Here is a 17787-nt window from a genome sequence, read left to right on the forward strand (position 1 = left end):
ATATTGGTGTCCCTGGGGGGACATTTAAAGCTGCTACCTGCCTGGTTACTGACAAAAATAAAATGTTGATACGAATAAAATGGGTATTTATGCCTCAGGGGATGAATAGAATTGATAAAATTTATTTGGCTTTTTGTAAAATATTTTCTGACCACAAGTACTTTTTTAGCGTTCCGTACCCTGACGGCGATTACGCACTACACTTCCGTCATCCGAGTTCTATCCGTCATCCGTGAGAATACCAATCTACGACATATTATGGCATAAGCTCCCATGCAAAACAAAAAAGAACGTATTTTCTCTGACTCGGATCGGATGCAGTGCGTAACCGCTCAGGGTGCCATTGGGACCCTATTATTAAGAATCCGTTGTCCGTCCGTCCGTCGGTCTGTATCTTGTGAACCGTAATAGGTATAGAGTTAAAATTTTCACAGAAATTTACAACAAATAGTAAAAATTTCAAAATGGCCGCTCTGAAAAAAGTGTTATCTCTTGTACGATGGTACGGAATGTGCGAGTCCGACTCGCACTTGACTGGTTTTTCGTTATTATTTATAGTAAAAGACTAAACCAAGAACATAAATAAAATAAAAAAGCCGTTTATTCCCATACTCCTTAATGCATTATAGTTCACAATGATGTTAGTTTCGTTACCTAATTACAATATATTTCTGTATTCTTAACTTGCTAAGTTGTTAGTAGGTGTTGTTAGTTAGTAGATAGGTACAGAGTTAGTCTTTTGTGCATATAACAAAACCAAAAAAATAAACTGTAAAATAAAAACGTATGTTATGAGATATGGGCCCCTTCTCGGGTAAAGGCCTCCTCCAACTTCTTCTCCAATAGAACAAACGCATTCGATATAATGAGAGGCCGATGCAACCAAGAACATATGAAATATCAATCAAAACGCGACATGTATCATGGCACAGGAAACTTGTTGTGCAAGGGGCAATGCTTTCAAAACTGCAAAGTGCGTATCGGCATGTCGAACCTGTTACCACCTTTTACCACTTTCCTTCGATACTTGCTTTGATGGATTGCATACTACATTTCGATTAAGTAAATGAAATACTTTGGGACATAACATTTCTGTGCATTTTTATATGTTGCACAAAACACAAAAATCTGACAAATAATAATTGATGAACTGCTAGGCATGTACAGTGCACGACAGGTCGAGATGGCAATCGGGGCGTCCGTCCCCCCGCCTCATACCCCCATTGCTATGTCGACCTGTCGCGAACTATAGTAACACTTTTTTTTCTTTTCTTTTTTAGGGTTCCGTACCTCAAAAGGAAAAACGGAACCCTTATAGGATCACTTTGTTGTCTGTCTGTCTGTCTGTCTGTCAAGAAAGCTACAGGGTACTTCCCGTTGACCTAGAATCAGGAAATTTGGCAGGTAGGTAGATGTTATAGCTGGCATTTGGGAAAAAATCTGAAAACCGTGAATTTAGGGTTAGATCACACAAAAAAAATTGTGGTCATGAACTAATAATTAGTATTTTCAACTTTCGAAATGAGTGACTATATCAAGTGGGGTATCATATGAAAGGTCTTCACATGTACATTCTAAAACAGATTTTTATTTATTTTTATGCATCATAGTTTTTGAATTATCGTGCAAAATGTCGAAAAAATACGACTGTGGTGCGGAACCCTCGGTGCGCGAGCCTGACTCGCACTTGGCCGGTTTTATTTTTATTTTTTATGATAAAGGCACACAAAACAGGTTGCAACTATACATAGTCTTAATACAAAAACAATAGATTAAGATCTAAGCAACAACCCCTAACATGTGTACACAACATTACTTAAATGAATGTATGCAATAAACAAGTTAACATAGAATTTGTAAAATACATACTAATATTATAAATGCGAAAGTGTGTCTGTCTGTCTGTCTGCTAGCTTTTCAAGGCCCAACGGTTCAACCGATTTTGATGAAATTTGGTACAGACTACAGAGTTAGCTTATATCCCGGGGAAGGACATAGGCTACTTTTTATCCCGGAACATCAAAGAGTTCCCACGGGATTTTTAGAAACGTAAATCCACGTGGACGAAGTCGCAGGCATCATCTAGTGTAGAATAAAGAAATCGACAATTATTATGAAATATATGTATATCTTTTAGTGGTTCAGGCAAATAGATATAAATATTTGTATGGTAGGCAGTGGTGTTTGAGTGGTGGTTCCAGCCACCACCATATTATATTACACCATAGGCGATCGGGGATTCCTATTGATATACAAATCAATAGATCATAAATAATTTTAAATACATATCAAAAATTGCGTGACCGGCAGGAATCGAACCTGCATCCTCTGGGTTCGCGCCCGATGCCTTGACCATTCGGCCACGGTCTCGCTTACTGCCAGTGACGATATGTATTTTAGAATTATTTAGTAATTTCCTTGAAGTGTAGGTAAACACTAAAAAATTATAAAAAAATAGATAAATTGTCTGATATGTTGTCTGGTGGGAGACTTCGGCCGTGGCTAGTTACCACCCTACCGGCAAAGCCGTGCCGCCAAGCGATTTAGCGTTCCGGTACGATGCCGTGTAGAAACCAAAGGGGTATGGGTTTAATGAAAACTGCCATACCCCTTCCAGGTTAGCCCGCTATCATCTTAGGCTGCATCATCACTTACCATCAGATGAGATTGCAGTCAAGGGCTAACTTGTATCTAAATAAAAAAAATAAAAAAATAAGTTCAACGATATACAATAGGTATATTGCGCATTGTAGAACTAGAAAAACCCCACAATGTTATCGAAGGTCTCGTATTTCACTGCATCCTGCGGTCTACATAACGCAGGGTCATGTTACTGAACAAATAGGCAGGAATTATTGCCATCTCGACCTATCCCCTACTATCAGTACCCTTATTATAAATGCGAAAGTGCGTTTGTTTGTTGGTTTGTCCTTCAATCACGTCGCAACGCTGCAACGGATTGACGTGATTTTTTGCATGGGTATAGATAAAGACAGGTCTTTATCTATACTCTCCAGGGAGAGTGACATAGATTTTTTTATCCCGGAAAGTACACTTGTTTTTCCTTCAATCACGTATTTTTAGGCTCAATAGTTTTTGATTTAAGGTTCGTACGCACCTGAGCGGCGCGGCGCGGCGCTTCAGTCCGACTGCAGAACGCGTCACCTCAGGCCGCTCGACGGTGCCTACCGCACTACAACTTCAGTACGCGGCACCTCGCGTCACTTGCGCGTCACTTTTATACCCGTTCGCGTACGAGCAACAACGTCGCAAGATGAGCGACAGTGAAGAGGATTTGATTATTATTTCTTTGTTGTGCAGAAGAAGAACGAATTATCGAAGAGAAAAAACCGGCCAAGTGCGAGTCAGGCTCGCGCAATGAGGGTTCCGTACTACAGTCGTATTTTTTCGACATTTTGCACGATAATTCAAAAAATATGATGCATAAAAATAAATAAAAATCTGTTTTAGAATGTACAAGTGAAGACCTTTCATATGATACCCCACTTGGTATAGTCACTCACTTCGAAAGTTGAAAATACTAATTATTAGTTCATGACCACAATTTAATTTTTTTTGTGTGATCTAACCCTAAATTCACGGTTTTCAGATTTTTCCCCAAATGTCAGCTATAAGATCTACCTACCTGCCAATTTTCATGATTCTAGGTCAACGGGAAGTACCCTGTAGGTTTCTTGACAGACAGACGGACAGACAGACAGACAGACAGACAGACAGACAGACAACAAAGTGATCCTATAAGAGTTCCGTTTTTCCTTTTGAGGTACGGAACCCTAAAATAGGGGTTCGAGATTTGTGTAGTCCACGCGGACGACGTCGCGGGCATAAGCTAGTATAATATAAACACAAGTACAACAATAGGTAGGCATATTTCCGAAACTATTAATTCTACCTAGATGAAGTAGGTAGGTATAATATGTACATAATAATATATTATATTATAGTTATTTAATCAGGATTATTTTTACCATTGATGTTTTCTCATAACGCTCGGAGAGACATTTATACATTTAGACACTGGGAAGGGGGGAAGCCGACATCCTAGGGGTTGGGTCCTTTGAGGATATACTTCTAAGAGCATGAGGAACACGTCATGTGCCAAAAATTAAACCTACGTTATTTATTTTGAGGTCTATCTTGCCGATTCTTGCCTGTACTTTAAATACCTAACAAGATGCGCGTGTATCTTATTCGAGCGACGTACGCATACTGAAGCGCCGCGCCGCGCCGCTGGGTATGTCGCACTAGCGTCACTGCGCTGCGCGTCGCTTCGCTGCGCTTCAAAATATTCTCTCCAGCCGTGCCGCGCGGCAACGCGCGGTGAAGCGCTGTGCAGCGCCGCTCTAGTGCGATATGCGCCATACAAAATGATAGAAATGATATTTTGAAGCTCTGTGCCGCGACGTGCAGCTCGCTGAAGCGCCGCGCCGCGCCGCTCAGGTGCGTACAAACCTTTATCGTACAAAATGTCGATAAAATATGATTGTAGTACGGAACCCACAGTGCGCGAGTCTGACTCGCACTTGGCCGGTTTTTCAATATCAAAAGCCCAAACATAAATCTACCCGTAGCTTAGTAGGTAACTCCATGATCTATTTATGAGCACATGAACAAACAGACTTCCGCTAACAAACTATACATATAGGCCCACATTTTTTACGAACGACGTCCATCTAAACCGATGCGAGATCATAAAACTCGTATATTATTCAAATCCATATTTAGATTCAAAATAAAAGGCGGAGGCGTGAAATGAAATACTTCTACGACTGTACGAATATAAGAATACAAGATTGATAGAGCTTTTTGTGAGGCTTCATTAAAAGTAACCGTCCTAAAATGCGGTATTTGCCCATGTCAAAAATAAATTATTTCTGTGATTATCTATATATATATATATATATATAAAAAGGAAAAGGTGACTGACTGACTGACTGACTCCTGGAGGATCACGCTGAAATTCGGCATGCAGATAGCTATTATAACGTAGGCGTCCGCTAAGAAAGGATTTTTTAAAATTCAACCCCTAAAGGGGTAAAATAGGGGGTTGAAGTTTGTATGAAACTCTGTCAGTTTTGAAGTGTCTATAAAGAAGTTTTGTAGTTTATATTTTTGCAATTAGCAGTATGCCATATTTTATTAAGCTCACTTATGTTAAAATCTCATAGTTAAAGATCAACCCTAAGGGTGTAAAATAGGGGTTTCAAATTTGTGTAGTCCACGCGGACGAAGTCGCGGGCATAAGCTAGTTACTAAATAGAAGGTCTTCCAAAATACGTAAAATCCACGTCCTTTGTTAGTTTTAAGTGTAATAACCAATTTAAATTGACAAAACGACGCATTTTAAAATAGCTCGAAAAAATCACAGAGCCATTCTATTATCAATTCCAATAGAACGGACTTATCAGTACACAGAAATAGTCGTGCAGTGCAGAGATATACCGGCATATCCGATAAGGGCATGCCCCGCGTGCCTTGACTGTGTCTCATGAATAGGGAACGGGGAACCATTAGGCAGGTCTACCGACGATCGAGATTGTATGCAGATTTGCTAACGGCCCTTGAAACTTGGATGTTAAGAACCGATTTTTGAAGGAAAATTCTTTATGCGCGATTGATGTTTTTCGTATTTTATATGATCACCAAATAGAAAAGCTGTTTTAATTATTCTTAGCAACGTATTGCTGACTTTTGTGCTGCTGTGGAAGGATCGGAGGGAGGCCTTTGCCCAGACGTGGGACAGCACAGGCTGATTTAGATTAGATTAGAACGTATTGCTGACTTATCAGTACACAGAAATAGTTGTGCAGTGCAGAGATATACCGGCAGCATACCCCTGAAAGTTAAAATCATGCACCTGTTGGTTTGAGTGGTCCCTTCCGCCCCGACGTTACATGCATGTGTAGGCAACACAGAAAACCTGCCATCTGTCACCCGTGAGTGGAGGTGTGACAGTGGTAGCGGCGTCGGACGGACGGAGCGAGAAAAAAAAGATGGACGATATAAAAGTAATTAAGCGAGATATAAGTACTAGGTGATTAATTAAGCTAGATATAAACTAAGTGGATGTTACAAGTGTACCTGAATATAAGACTGTGGACATCGGAACTGCGTTTGATTCATATTAGGGTCATCCCAAGACTAATAAACCCGGATTGGAGGTTAAGTTGTTTATATCAGAAGTGGGATGACCCTAATGACACTAGGACCTAATATGAATAACCCTAATGACACTAGGACTTAGTCCTGGTGCGATAAGCGGTGATCCCTGAGAATATTAGAAACGAATACCGACTTATGTATGGACTTACTCCTGGTGCGATAAGCGGTGATTCCTGAGAATATCTGAAAAGAATACCGACTTATGTATGGACTTATTCCTAGTGTGATAAGCGGTGATTCTTGAGAGTATTTTATGATAACCTAACGAGCAAATAAGAGAGAAGAATACCGACTTATGTATGGACTTATTCCTGGTGTGATAAGCGGTGATTCTTGAGAGTATTTTATGATAACCTAACAAGCAAATAAGGGAAACGAATACCGACTTATGTATGGACTTATTCCTGGTGCGATAAGCGGTGATTCCTGAGAATAGTTGAAAAGAATACCGACTTATGTATGGATTTATTCCTGGTGTGATAAGCGGTGATTCTTGAGAGTATTTTATGATAACCTAACGAGCAAATAAGAGAGAAGAATACCGACTTATGTATGGACTTATTCCTGGTGTGATAAGCGGCGATTCTTGAGAGTATTTTATGATAACCTAACAAGCAAATAAGGGAAACGAATACCGACTTATGTATGGACTTATTCCTGGTGCGATAAGCGGTGATTCCTGAGAATAGTTGAAAAGAATACCGACTTATGTATGGATTTATTCCTGGTGTGATAAGCGGTGATTCCTGAGAATATTTTATGATGAACCAACCGGCAAATGAGAGAAAAGAATACCGACTTATGTATGGACTTATTCCTGGTGAGATAAGCGGTGATTCTTGAGAATAGTTTATGATAAGCCAACAAGCAAATAGGGGAAACGAATACCGACTTATGTATGGACTTATTCCTCGTGTGATAAGCGGTGATTCCTGAGAATATTTTATGATGAACCAAGTGGCAAATGGGAGAAAAGAATACCGACTTATGTATGGACTTATTCCTGGTGTGATAAGCGGTAATTACTGAGAATAGTTTATGTAATATAACTTGTCCCAATTGTGTCAAAGCAATCGTGCCAAAGGAGGGCAGCATTGACTATAATATAGACCTAAGAATAAGGAATCAAGAATGACAAATGGAAGGTGGCAATACTGACGTAAACAATGGATCGTATTCCGGTGACAAAAGCTGGTCCTAGTAAGAACCAACAAACGAATTGGAAAACGGCTGACGAAGCGTCTGAAAAATGACGAACAATAATAGTCTGGTAAAACCTGATTCGATAATCCCGATGCGAGTGGACGGTGATCTTCAGTATGAACTTCAGCAACTGATCGGGTCGCGATGGTGACAAGAGGGAGTCTAGTTAATTTGATGGAAAACAAGCAGACTAATTCGGGGTCGGCAAGTGGAAAGGGTGTATCCTTTTTATTAATAATAATAGATTTATCTACAGAATAGAGGTACAGAAGTAGATATCATGGTTGGAAATCACTTTACCTGTTCTAGCAGATACTCACTAATGTTCAAGGGTTACTTAAATTCAAATTAAAGTTCTTATAATTGACGTATTCCGTAATGATATATTAATTATGTCTTGCTGAATTCGGTACGTAGTAGCTAGAAGTTGTATAGACCCTTTAAAGTAGATCTAAAATGACATGCTGATTGTAAATGCTAAATATCGGTTCATGTTAATGTACATCTTCGCAGTCACTCATTGTATTACGTTGATGTTTGGTGGAAACAGCACAGTAAAGAGCAAATTCTTAAATACTATTTCAAGTAACATCTATTCCAATAGACTATATAAGCAGTTCGCGCACGAAGGCTTGCTTACTTCACTCGCTAGGTATTAATGTATGGATCGCTGATATGTTATTAAAGCGTATAAGTACACCAATGTATCACGAAATAATTTCCTACATCTTTGTCATTCATTTGTTACACACTGACACGAGACAAGCAACGGTGACCGATGCGGCAATTCACGGCTCAGCATGACGCTGGGTTGGTGCAGCGTTTGGTGCTGTTTGTCCTCAATCACCGTGTTCAAGTTAACCATATTATCATAAGAGGACGAGGGTCTCTGGCATCGTTCGTCCTTACGCGCTCAAGAATGTACAAGAATGGAAGTTTCCAGAAATCAGATTTTATTGTATGTTACATCAATTAAGTCTATAGTGCCATGAAGGACTCGTTGCTTGCGAGACAATAAAATGGGGCAACAAAACGCCGTCTGTTGCGCTCTCTATCGCACTTACGGGGCTTATGGTAGACACAGTTATGCATGCATCTGCCCCTAGTGCAAGGATGATATGGGGCATCACAGGTAACGAGTTTATAATAATACAATAATACCTTGGCTAACATCATTGTGACTTATTTTGTTATATTAATAATAGTATTTGTTGTGCTACAATCGAGATACAGTCAGAGGCAGTCGTCTCAGTTATTTGAAAATATAGGATTACATTTTACACATTGTAGATCTCATAGTGATCTGTACTGTGTGTATCATTATCAATTAGTGGATTCATGTTTCTTTAAATTTCTGGAATAATATGATTATTGGGGTCTCCTTAGAATACATTGTGGTTTGTTTCGATCTTAGTACTTATTAATAATAACAACTACATTTAACCATATTATTTATCTTGACTTCGTAGACATAGGTTCAATATTCAATAACTCAATTTGATAGGTAATTATCTTTTATTGTTATTCAAGTAGAGTACAAAATATGGTCACATAATATCTGTGCCGACATCTCTGCCTTTCTGGTCTGCAAAATTATTTTACAATCATTATTCATATACTTACCGATATTGCTTAGTATAATACTACATATATGCAATTAAAGATTGGCATATTGTTTTCTTATTATTTGTTTTACGTTACATACTTATATTGTAATATATATATATATTTTTTTATTTTATTTTTTTTCAACGGTGTCAATCAGTAGGTACCACTTGAGAATAATTAAATGTCAATTCACGATAATCAAATTGGTAATGCATGAAACACTACAAAGACATTATAATCAAGGTCAACTCATATCAAATATTCATCAATTGTATGAGAACATTGGATTATAAGATATTCTTTTAATTTATTTTTAAGTTTAAAGAAATTATGAAGTCTACAGAAGTAGTTAGGTTCATTAGTATATTGTAAAACTTTGTGATTAATTTTGTATAAAGTGTTAGTAATGGTCAATGGGATCCAACAACTCTTACCATATCTCTTAAAATGTATATACTAGTGAAAATATTGTAATTTGTGTTGCATTAGAGCATTATGTAGGATTAGAATTCATGTCATTACAGTGGTAAGAAGGAAAGGGCAAACAAACTTACTTTAATTGAAAACTGATAGTGACATTGTTTAAAATCATAGAGTACTTAGCACTCAGAATTCAAGTTGGTGATAATTCACTATCCTTCTTTTCTTTCCTCGTTGTTGTTTTGTTTAAGGTTGATTATATTTTATTCGCTTTAAATGCAAATTACCAAAGATGTTTTATAATTCTCATAATTAGTATTGCCACATTTGCCATGCAAATATTTATTCACGTATTACTAAATACAAATACAAACTTGAAGAATATGTAGTTCATAATAATATTTAAAAATAAAATTATTGATTTCACTATAATTTCCTTGTATTAAGTATTAACATAAATTGTGTTGATTTCAATATTTGATTATACTATTGTGAATTGGTTGTATACGTATATCACTAACAATAACTAGATCATACAATTTTCTTAATATCAAGCTTAAATCAGAATGACTTATAGTATTTACTATTTACTTATCTCAGTGTGATTTGTTGTGTATTTATAAGAATTAGACTTAAAGATGTTGATTGCAATGTACATAATGATTATTGATACCAGTATTTTGTAGGTCTCATTGGCACTTGTTTTGTGCACTTGTTAAATCTAACAATGTTAGCTTTGATCTGTTAGAGGAATTATTATACTAATCATATTAATTATAATATAGGACTGTTAAGGTATTCTATGTTGCTCCTATTGAGTTATGGGTATGAGGGCATTACCCTCGGTTGGAAGGCCGAGTGGTCAGATATGAGGACATATCTGGAGCAGGATGGACGACTGTAGGCAACACAGAAAACCTGCCATCTGTCACCCGTGAGTGGAGGTGTGACAGTGGTAGCGGCGTCGGACGGACGGAGCGAGAAAAAAAAGATGGACGATATAAAAGTAATTAAGCGAGATATAAGTACTAGGTGATTAATTAAGCTAGATATAAACTAAGTGGATGTTACAAGTGTACCTGAATATAAGACTGTGGACATCGGAACTGCGTTTGATTCATATTAGGGTCATCCCAAGACTAATAAACCCGGATTGGAGGTTAAGTTGTTTATACATGGGATGTCATGCATAAAAATTTTCAACGTTAAGTTACGATATTAAAATTTTATATTTCATGCCATGGGGTTAGTAACTTGAATTACACATGATTATTTTATGGTAGTTCTATAATACAGAATTTGACGAAACATTTTTAACTTTAAGTCGGTTAGAACTTAGACAAGATATCGAAGTATAGTCCGCTATAATTCGAGATGGCAATCGAGGTATGAGGCGGGGGGACGCCCCACACACCCGCACGACACCCGTGCTCGCCCGCACCGGGTTAGCGCGGGGGCTGTGCGGGTATGCGAGGCGTTCCCTCCCCAATTGGCATCTCGACCTGTCGCATATTATACATTAATAAGTAGTGAATATACCTAAACGTAAAAAATCGGTCAAGTGCGAGTCAGACTCGCAGACGAAGGGTTCCGTACCATTATTTACACGAAAGTTCTCTCTATGACGTATATCCCCACTAGGAAAACATTTACAGAAATTCCACTAGGATAGCGAAACTGGACGGGACAGATAGTTTAATATCACATCCATATTAAACTAGCTGTCCCGCCCGGTTCCGCTTTTACATTTGTATAAGTACGAAGGCAGATTAACGCAACTCGGGTGTCACGTTTTTTAATGAAACTAACGTCTCTGAAATGACGATGAAACTTTTAAGTTATTAGGTACTACATGTCGTTATGTTAAATTGTTAATTAAAAAACCCGTCAAGTGCAAGTCGGACTCGCACACTAAGGGTTCCGTCCCATGACGGTGTTAGGTACGTATGTATATCTTTTACGAGGACTCCCACCGTACAAGATATACCTAGCACTTTTATGTAGAAACAAGCTAGTTGCACTGCAAGTTAATGTGATTTAGTAAATTGATTTTTTCGTGAACACATTTTGTTTTTGTGATGTAACCACAAATTCACGGTATTTGGATTTTTCTTTTACTTGTGCTATAAGACCTACCTACCTGCCAAATTTCATGAGTCTAGCTCAACGGGAAGTACCCTGTAGGTTTCTCGACAGACACGACAGACAGACAGACAACAAAGTGATCCTATAAGTGTTCCTTTTTCCTTTTGAGGTACGGAACCCTGAAAAAGCAGCAATGTTATTATAAATGGCCTGACTAGTACCTCACTATTCAGGGGCAACGTGCAAAAAGTCACCTACGAGTGGTTATGTTCCCACAGCGCGGCGCACTTCGCGAAAAAAACGTCAACAATTTTATTGTTACGAGTACGAGCTGGAAATAAAGCGCGCTATGATGTCACATTGTTTGCGATGTTCCGCCGCGCGATTGTGCCGACTTCAACGAGATTTTATTGGGAATATTAATTAAGCCTCCATTCCACATTGGCCGACAAATTCCAATTAAGTGGGGTACTTTTGCTCACGTATCACTACTGGTCGACACGTCTTTGGTAGACGCCTTCTTAACAGGCTGTTCAGCTGGTCGTCTAAGCTACGTGAAGACTTCGACGGGGAGAGGCATTGCACGCACAACAGACCGAATCGGTCGTTTAAGTGCGGAAATCAGCCCAGAGAGAAGAAAGAAAGACTAGCACGGCTAGCATGGGCCGAAGATAAAAATTATATCCCCCGATTTTATCCACTGCACAGGAGATAACATTAACTTCTCCACCCCTCAGAGCACGGCAACAGGGGAGAGGAGAAGTTTATCCCCGTTTGACATTTCACGGGGACTCGGGGGACTATTTATCCACCGTCTATAGCATGGGGCCAAATAAAAGAAGATAAACTGTCCTTTTTTGACATTTGAGAGGGATAATTTTATCATCGAGATTAGAGGTGGGTATAAGCTCATAGAACTTTAACTCAGTTATTAAAAGATCAAAAAACATGTCTCGCGCTTTTTTTATTAGTTTGAAATAGAGAATTTAGAACGAAAATAACATGAGCACGTAATTAGTGATGGAAGTAATCCCTTTGAATTTCCCGACGCTGAGTTCCAACACTTGTTTCGGATGGACAAATATTATGTTCTGTACTTATGCGAGCAGCTTAATGAAGCACTAAAGCCGATTAATTCGGTGGATGGATTCATAAAAGTAAGTAAGTACTTACCTATTACCTAAAACCATCTTGTGCAAACGAATAGGTACCTAATTTAGGTTACCTACTTAGGTAGGTAGTAGGTACCTACAAATAGGTATTCGCGGCTATTCTCTATTTATTCTACGTCCTCACATCTATAAGACTCTTGGCAGATGGTAGTTACCAGTGAGATACAAGTCAAGGTCATGGGATGACTATTTCCCGCGACTTCATCTGTGTGGATTTAGGTTTTGAAAATCCTGTGAGAACTATTTGATTTTCCAGAATAAAAAGTAGCCGGTGTCCATCCTCGGGATGTAAGCTAACTCTGTAGGTACTAAATTTCATCTAAATCGGTTAGACTGTTGGGCTGTGAAAAGCTAGCAGACAGACAGGCAGACACACTTTCGCATTTATAATATTAGTATGGATTATTGGAAATATAAAATAACACAATGACTCATTATAATAAAATCATTTATTTGAACAAAATAGGCAGGAGTCTAATTTAACAAAACAATTCTTAAATTAAAATACACACCTATATCATAGTTAAATACATAATGATACACAAACACAATAACACTTTACAAATTATAATGGTTCATCATAAGTGTTTTGTAAGAGTAAATATGTTAGCCTATTATACTTTATAGACCATTTCAGTATATCCTCTTACTCTTAATTTATTATTATTGAAAATCATTAATGTATAAATTGTATATTTCAGAATTCCAATGGAACAACCAAAGGACAGACTAGAAAATGTAACAAATAAAGAAATCTCACATATCTATGGATCAAACCAGACTGCTAACTGTTGCCCGACAATAAAAGGGAAAAAGGGATGGAATAATAAATACATATTTGCATTAAAATATATTTCTTTAAGTACCTATTACCTAAACCACCTTGTGCAAACCCATCCTTATATCTACTACTACTACTAGGGTTCTGTAGGGTACCAATGGGACCCTATTACAGTCTCAGCTCTCCATCTGTCTGTCTCCTGAAACGTAACAGGTTAAAGTTGAAATTTTGTACTTATTTCTATTGCTGCTATAACAAAAAATAAGTTTCTTCAAAAAATAATTTTGCTTTAAGTACTCTTTCTGTGTGATTGAGTAACAAACACAAACTTTTAGGCATAATATTAGGAATACCAATTAAAACAATGCTTATTTGGATGTACACAAATCTCTGATGTTAACTTAACAGATCTAAAAGTAGTGCTATTATCCTTAAGAAAAGGAAGTAACAAGTTTAATGTTCAATCAAACCACACTGCCATAGAATAACTTCCTATATTCATAACTATTTACAAATTACAAAAATGTACATATCCTCTACTTACTTTTTATTTATTTATTGGCATTTATAGGAAAACCACTCGGGGCTATTGGTTTTATAAAGTACCCACTGTGTACAAAGTGGGTTAAACGACAGTCTCACCATAGTCCACCACCGACACTTCAAAGATTTCCTGCCATAAGATAAAAAACATTGGCTTGACATGCTTATAAAGAAATTAGGTTAGTTTTATAGCTCAAACCATACCAGCTTAACCAATTTTAAGTGATATTGAACTCTTCTCAGTGCAGTGTGCTGAACTGTTAGTTTTATCATCATCTCAAACAATAATGAAAATATTTTATGTTGATAAGATGTGTACCTAACTTACCTATTCCAATAGGTAGGTACCTTAAGTTATTTTGAGTTTGTTATACAAGACACACATTTAATAGAACTAAATTAATACACGCATCTCTCTGGCTGGCCCATTATGGAGTCTTCAGGTCCAATTCCTGTTGAGCATTTATGCCCAACAGTGATAATTAATATTGAACACTTATGTGCTCATATATGTGACCGACGGCACTATTGAGACATTTCCCGGTGGTCCTACATCCCGAGCTGCCTCATCATACTTGTCAGTCAGTGGCCAGTGCCCTTCTTCAAGTACATATTTCCATGTCTGCAAATAAAACAACAATTTATGCATTTCTTTGTCGCTAACAATATCAATATATTATCACTTCAATTTTGTGTACTGACTAACACAAATTGTCTTTGTGATACTTACTGTGATAGCTAGGAATTTCAACTATTCGATTATTTTTTAATTTGGATAATTCAAAAGTGGAGTTAGGTTAGGTAAACACAAACAATAACAATACTTACGTGCATAATCTTCTGTGAATGTTTTTTAAACTATTTAACGGCTCCGGCTTCTAGCTCTTTTAAAATAAAAAGCAGCCACAGACGAGTTACGAGTAACGAAAACGAGCAAAATCAAAAGCACAGATTAAAAATAATAACACTTTGACATTAACCGAGGACTAGTCTTTCCCCGCCTTATCACCGGGGATAATTATATCCAACCCTGTGCCCATGCTCGGAGAGTGGAAATAACTATCGGAGGGGATAAAATTTTTATCCTTTCCTCGGGGAGAAAATTTTCCGGCCCATGCTAGGCCTGCTGGGGAGTTTATAGGTTACTGTTTATCCCGGGAAATTAAACAGTTCCCACGGGATTTTCGAAACCCTAAATCCACTATTACTTATATATAAGGCATACAATTATAAGGTAAGTTTAAATAAACAGCAATTCCATAGTAATTCTTGATAGACAGCAAAGCATAGTAAATTGTAACGACACGGGCAATGCGCATATACAACAATGTTATCGCTAAACTGCGATTTCTAGGAATAAACCTTTTATAAATATTTTAGACCTTACTACATCTAACTAACAATCAAACGAAGGAAGTAGGTACCATATACCTAATATCTGTCGTAAATATTATACGCCATCGAAGTCTAAATTTCAAGCAATTTGAACTGCTTTGGTTTAAGATGATTGTAAGAGAGCCGTGATAGGCTCTCCTATTCGAGAAGTTGGGGGTTTGATTCCGGGCACGCACTTGTAACATTTCGGAGCTATGTGCGTTTTAAGCAATTAAATATCACTTCCTTTAACGGTGAAGGAAAACATCGTGAGGAGACCTGCAATCTCTCAAAGGTGTGTGAAGTCTGCCAGCGTGGTAAACATTGACCTAAATCTTAAAAGGGACCCGTGCTCAGTGGTGAGTCGGTGATGAGTTTAAATGACTTATTGGTTTCTAAGCAGCATCTCACCAAAGTGAACTAGAGTGAGGGAATTCTCGGTTAGATCCTGAATCGACGATATATTGTCAGATATTAAATGGCTATGGGTGACGTGAAATCAAAGAAAAATAGGTTATTGCCTATACCTAACACGGCTGTACAACTTATTTTAGGGATCAGTGGCTCAACCTAATTTTGGTTGTAAATTTGGTGAAACAATAAATGATTTATTTATTATTCATAGGATACCTAGAGTCAACTGTGAGAATATTTGACGCCTGGCAGTGACGTCGAAGCCTCGATGTTTTGTTACAAGGTACCTATCTGTCATGAACTGTGATCTTACCATGAACGCTAAAAACACACACATTTTAAAGTTTAAAACAAAATATGTAATGGCTACCTATGTCACAAAACGTCCTTGACAAAGATAGAACATGATGAAAGAACCTTGTGAAGCGACGGGAAGTGTCGAGTAGGCAATATAGGCATTTATATACTTTTGTAACACTCCTACTATTCTACGGAAACACGTAACTACAAAAGCATTGTTTGGAATAGCTATTGTTTATTCGATAACGGCTGATAAAATATTATTTACATTACATAATGTAAGATAATAATTCAAGCAAATAAATATCTTACTCACAACCTTGAATGGGAAGCTGGAAGAATTCTCTATTTAGAGATAAGCATTTCCAGTGTAACTTAATTTATTACTACTATGTAACTACAATTTCGGTATATGAAAAATAAAAATAAATAAATATCACTTGCTTTAATGGTAAATGAAAACATCGTGAGGAAACCTGAAAAAACTGGCCAAGTGCGAGTCGGACTCGCATACTTCTTAATTTTTTTTTTGTTATGATCCTAACTATAAATTTGCGTGTTTCGGATTTTTCTCTTTACTTGTGATAAAAGAAAAGACCTTGCTGCCTGCCATTTAGGACAACGGGAAGTACTCTATAGGCTTGATTCCCTTCACGGGTCTTCAGACAGAACGAAGTGATCCTATAAGGGTTCCTTTTTTAACGAAGTGATCCTATGATAAGGGTTCCTTTTTTTCTCTAAAGACACAGAACTCAAATAACGTTCTGTTTGTCCTGAGAGACTAAACTTTGATTAAACAGTCATATCTAGAGAAATGATATCATCTAACTTGTTATAACTACTCAAATATTCTAAATAAAGGGGCGTTCTGTAGAAATCATTTGGAAGTCATGTCAACCCGCATCCAATTTAGTTTATAATTGGATGGTAATTGAGTGAATGAATATTTAATGATATTACTTATGTCATATTTGTATCATGAGCGTCTATCATCATCTCTTATCAAGCTCTCATTCTCCCTTTCTTTAATCATGTACAGAACCACTTTCATAAGTCGCATCGGAAAAAAATCGTAATTTTTGAAATTATTCATTCACTAGCTGATGCCCGCGACTTCGTCCGCGTGGAATTAGGATTTTAAAAATCCCTTAGGAACTCTTTGATTTTCCGGGATTAAAAGGAGGCTATGTCACTCTCCAGGTCTTTTTTTTTTCTATACCCTGCAAAAAATCACGTCAATCCGTTGCACACCAACAAACCAACAAACAAACTCTTTCGCATCTGTAATAAGGGTACTGATTATTATAGTGACATTAATAGGGCTCCGTTTTATATCCTTTGGGTACGGAACCCTACAAGCCGTTTATTCAACCTGTCACTTGTCAGGGCCATCGGTCACCATCCGAAGGGCGCCAATTGAAATCTGTGTCGGTTTTGATAAGCTTCCGTTGTTTAATAGATAACACCACAATTGAATGACGCATCATTGTCGATAACAATGTTATAATTTCGGAATTAAGTTGATCCGAACTTCAGTATCGGTCGAATTGATTAAATAGTAATAAATTCTAACCTAGACAAAGCTTCCGGTTTCCGGATAATCTCTATGCCATCTGAAAGGTCGGTAACTCCACCCATGGCACCATATTATCGTACCTACTCCTAGCACAAGCTTTACGCTTAGTTGAAGGGAAAAGGGGAATA

The 17787-nt window shown here is 37.6% G+C and overlaps 1 protein-coding gene and 1 long non-coding RNA gene across 3 annotated transcripts in view; both read right to left on the minus strand.

Annotated features, from left to right (window-relative positions):
- The window catches only part of Sbf (SET domain binding factor), a 99465-nt gene that overhangs the window by 70974 nt on the left and 10704 nt on the right, over positions 1-17787 (minus strand). The window lies entirely within an intron of this gene.
- Positions 13103-14175, minus strand: LOC138403949 (uncharacterized). Its single transcript, XR_011238074.1, has 2 exons — positions 13997-14175; positions 13103-13651 (listed from the first exon to the last, which is right to left on the minus strand). It is a non-coding gene; the product is annotated as an uncharacterized lncRNA (long non-coding RNA).

Source organism: Maniola hyperantus, chromosome 22 (genome assembly GCF_902806685.2).
Source record: "Maniola hyperantus chromosome 22, iAphHyp1.2, whole genome shotgun sequence".
Lineage (NCBI taxonomy): Eukaryota > Metazoa > Arthropoda > Insecta > Lepidoptera > Nymphalidae > Maniola > Maniola hyperantus.